The sequence below is a fragment of the Phaseolus vulgaris genome, chromosome 2 (assembly GCF_000499845.2).
Source record: "Phaseolus vulgaris cultivar G19833 chromosome 2, P. vulgaris v2.0, whole genome shotgun sequence".
Classification (NCBI taxonomy): domain Eukaryota; kingdom Viridiplantae; phylum Streptophyta; class Magnoliopsida; order Fabales; family Fabaceae; genus Phaseolus; species Phaseolus vulgaris.
Window position 1 is genome coordinate 19,859,890 of NC_023758.2, and position 4,826 is coordinate 19,864,715.

General features: G+C 32.4%; 1 pseudogene; it reads right to left on the reverse strand.

Annotated features, from left to right (window-relative positions):
* Nucleotides 1-3,730: 3,730 nt before the first annotated feature.
* LOC137813088 (small nucleolar RNA R71) lies at nucleotides 3,731-3,836 on the reverse strand (annotated as a pseudogene).
* Between the last annotated feature and the right edge of the window lie 990 nt (nucleotides 3,837-4,826).

The window sequence follows — 4,826 nt, forward strand, 5'->3', positions numbered from 1 at the left end:
TTTCTCTTTTGTTTCTGCTCTCGTGCTTCCTCTCGTTTTCTACGAGCTTTCATTGTCTTCTTTCTGCCATTATAAGTTCATTTCGAGTTCTCTTTCTTCTTCACCATTGGTTTATATATATTTTTTTCGTTTCTCTTATCTATTTGTTTTCTTGTATTGACCAAGGTCACCAGTGCTTCATTGCCTATTGTTTGTGTTATTGATATGTCGTATTTGCTCCATTGTTACTGCTGCCACCGCTATTGCTGCCTTAGGATTTAGGGTTTTATTTTTTTTTAAATAATTAAATAAGAATGCGACTATTTACCATAGTCGCTTTTATAAATCGCATTTACGAATGCAGCTAAATAGTTGCACTTGTAAATCTCCGATTTAAGAATGCGTGCTGATCAATACGAAGAAGATATTCCTTTTGTAGTCCCTATCAATTTGAATAAAATGATCAACACTGGAATGGAAGTAAGCTTACTTCTTCCTTGGATTCATTTTTCAAAACCTACCTACCAATAGAGGCTCTATGAATTTGATTGTGCCAAATAAGCACAATGATGATTATGAAGAATGGAAAGATCATTCAGATCTTTTCAAACTTCAGATGCTCCAAGTGATGTTGCAAAAACACGATCAATGCCCCAAGCCATCAAGTTGCATGCCTTGGGCCGAATTTTTGCTTATGGTTCTGTACATCCCAGCTTTGTTCAAGAGACCTAATTTTTCCTTCATTTGAATAGAGAGCACACATCGGAGTGTGCATGCCCTTTTCCATTTACAAGGGAAAAGAAAAGGTAAGTGTTGATGAAAAAGATACATCTCCTCGCATATTGGCCAAGGATCGTCCAATCATAACAGCAAGACAAGAAATGCATATTATGCTAGAAAAAGAAGAGGAAAATTGGTTTGCTCGTGAACTCAAACGAATGCAACGATTTCGTTAGTGTCTACATAAATATCTCTTTCCATAAGTGGATATTTCAATACTCTCGCCATGATGTTCAGTAAAGTACATAGTATGTATTTCTATGCCTTTTAGAGGGAAAGAACCTTCTTTGTAACCTTGCCCACATGCTCTATTACTCTCCACCTAGAGCAATCATGTCAAGATTTTATTCCTCAAAGTTAAGAATTAGACCTTAAAACTACTTTTGATACTGCTAGTGACATACTTTAGTCAACACTAGACACTCGTGACCAAGCCATTAAGGAAGCCATCAAGACAAGAGAGCCATGGTAGAACTTTTAATGGGACATAGATCTAGATCCTTGCGGACTACTACCTTATTTGATCCAATGTAACTTTCATCAGACGATGAGAAGATGTAGGAGATTCATTGAGGCATCCACCCCTTTATTATTATTGCTTAAAAGGGGGAGAAGATAAGGAAGCTTAAAAGTAATAAAATTAAAATAGGAGAATAATGTTTTGCGGGGAACAATATGAATATGAAGATCAAGGAGCTTATAGTTTTATGGAGCACAGAAGAAAAGGGAGATCACAATTTTATTTTTATATTTTGTTCCTTATGCTCAAAGAGTAACTGACTAAGTTATAAAGTTTAGTAGTTCCTTCTATAAAAACAATAAGTGCCTATAGTTACAAACTGTCTTAGACTATAAAAGTTTCCAAACTCAATGTATGCAAATGAATAAGATTGTATCTACTTAATACAATTAATCTAGTAAGAATTCAGTTAGTCTCATGATAAGTGTCAAGTTTTAGTAATATTTCATATTAAAATATAGGAACTTATGAGTATTAATTGCTAAAATAAGTATAAAATAATCTTCAATTTATGAATTTATACATTTTTACATATTTTATGATTTTTATTTGAATAAGAATATTTTATTCTCAAATTTGGTGTTAATTTCAAGATTCTAGTGAAAAATGGAGATGACTAGGCAAAAGAAGAGTAATATAAGCTAAAAGGGAAAGCTAGAAGGCCCTGAAATGCACAAGCACACAAAACTCCAACTCAACATTAGAGCATAATGCTCCAGCAACATTGGACAAATTTGACGTTTTACTTGCTCAAGCGAGTAAATCTTGCTTGAGCGAGAATCCATTTAAGCCCAAACAAATTAGGTTAAATAGGGGGCTTGAGACACAACCCTAGAGTTCAAGATTGAGAGGGAAACACCATTGAGTGACTTGTAATCTAATTAGGAGAATATAAGGTGTTAGAAGATGTGTGGCAAATTCTACCCTTTGGGATTGGGAATAATTTGTTCAAACTCCAATGTATTGAGGTGATATTTAAATATAATATTTTGTTCTTGATTGATTATTGGTATTATTGTTTTGCTTCTAATTCTTGATCTAGAATCTTAAATCCGACTGGAAAGTATTTTTATGGTTTTGACTTAAAAAATAATACTTAACATATTTGAGTGCTAAGAATAGACTTGAAATGTTAATTGCTATCAATGTTTAATCTTAAAGTTAAGTTGTTTTTATAAATATGCGAGGAATTGATGTTTAGAAAACACCTTAAGAATTTTATATGCGAAGAATCGATATAAATTATTTTTATACGAGCATCAATATCAAACAAATAGCACAATATTATTATGTTAATCAAAATACAAAAGAGTGAGAAAGATGAAACTCAATCCCTATTTTTTCAATTGAAGCAACAATTTTGTGACTTGTTTTCTTGTTAATTTTTGGCATTATAACAACTCTCACAAACAAATATTTAGAGACACATTATTACTTCTGACAACACGATGCACTTGCCATAAAAAAAATGAATCAAAGTTTTTGGCGTCATTGTCGGGAACAGTTTGATTGTGTTTATTAATCAAATCAAGTTTATTATGTTTATATTTGTTACTGTTTTATTTTGCTTTGTTTACAAATTTGTTTTTATATTGATTATTTTATTTTATTATAGTTGATTTGATTTGATTCTATTTTAATTTGCATATCAAATTTAATTTTTTTATATTGGTTTATTGTGTTTATTTTGTTTCTTGTTTTATTTTTGTTTATTTTATTTTATTTGCAGATTTATTTTTATTTGTTTTATTTTATTTTCAGATTTATTTTGAATTTATTTGATTTTTATTTTTATTTTTATTTTTTATTTGAATTTATTTTATTCTGTTTATTTTAAAAAAAATAGAAGAAAAAAAATTGTTACTCTAGTGAATCCTTGTGCTAACCATTGATTTAGTTGTCTTATATGATATTGAGAGGTCAAATTCTCAAAGACAATTTGTTAATTGAAGAAGAGATTGAAAGGGCATCTAAAAGAAACAAAAAGACAAAGACAAAGTGAGACAAGGAGACACTAGAGAGGAATCTTCAATCACTTTCCTTTTTCCACTAATATTTTTTAGGAGGAAAGCAACATGGCAGAAGGGCAAGCACCACCTCCTATGAGGACACTTGGAGATTATGTCATGTATCAAGGGTCAAGGCATTTTTTTAGTATTTCAATTCCTTCTACCACCAAGGCCTTGGAGATGAAACTCGCTTTCCTTAGTCTCATCAGTACCCACCACCGTGAGGATCCATATACACATTTGGATACATTTTATGAATTGGTGGGAACAATGGGCTTCCAAGCATGTGATATTGAAAATGTTTATATGCGCTTGTTTCCTTTTTCATTGGCAGGTAAAGCTAAAGAGTGGCTCAAATCACATCCAAATCAGAGCCTCACTAGCTGGAAGGATGTAGAGGAAAAATTTCAACAAAGATTTTTTCCAATCCCTCGCTACATCAAAGCAAAGTCTGAAATTTCTATGTCCAAACAGGGAGCAGATGAACCTTTTTATGAGACATAAGAGAGATTCAAAATTATGCTTAGAAAATGCCCAAATCATGGGTTTGAAGATATTGCTCAACTAAACATATTTCTTAATGGTTTTAGATTTGACACAAAGACGCTCCTAAATGTCGCAGTTGATGGCACAATGATGATGGTTGATGTTGAACAAGTGACATGGATTATTGATGCATTCGTAACAACTAATTATCAAGCCGAATATGATAGGAAAGGTATCCAAAAGAAAGGGTTGTTAGAGTTGAATACTTCATATGCACTTTTGGCTCAAAATAAAATTTTGACGCAGCAAATTGAGCAATTAACTGCACAAATGGCTAAATTGCCCCAACAATTACATGTTGTTCATTCATCTCAAAGCTAGAGTCAACCAATCTGGTGTGATTTTTGTGGAAATGATCATCCTAATGGTCATTGTTCTTATTAAAACAATTAACCTAAAGTTGAGGTAAATTACATGGGCAATCAAGGAAGGCAAGGTGACTTCTCCAACAATTATTCTCAAGGTTGGAGAAGCAAGCAACAACTACCCAGTTACCCATCAGTTACTGAAAGACTGAATAAACTTCAAGATACCTGGGAAAATTTCATGAAAGCTACTATGGCCAATCAAGGGAATAATATGGCGACAATCAGGAATATGGAAATTCAAATGGGACAAATGGCCAAACAATTAGTAGAGAGACAAAGTTGTCCTTTTTCAGCCAATGCGCAAACCAACCCAAAAGAGCATTGCAATGAAATTGTCTCTAGAAGTGGTAAAATAACAGGGGGGAGGGATGGTAATAATGTAGTAGCTGAAAAAGAAAGGAAAAAGGAGACTGAGGGGAAAAGAGATGAGAAAGAGAGAGAAAAGAAAAGAAGTGAGGAAGAAAAATTAAAAATAAGGAGAAAGGTGTTCTCGAAAAAGATTTATCATATCCTCATGCTCCTTCAAAAAAAAAGGAAAGAAATTTTTTTGATAAATTGCTCCCTAAAAATTATTTTGTAGAAAATCTGAAGCAAGATTCAACATTTGAAAGATTCTGAAAGAAT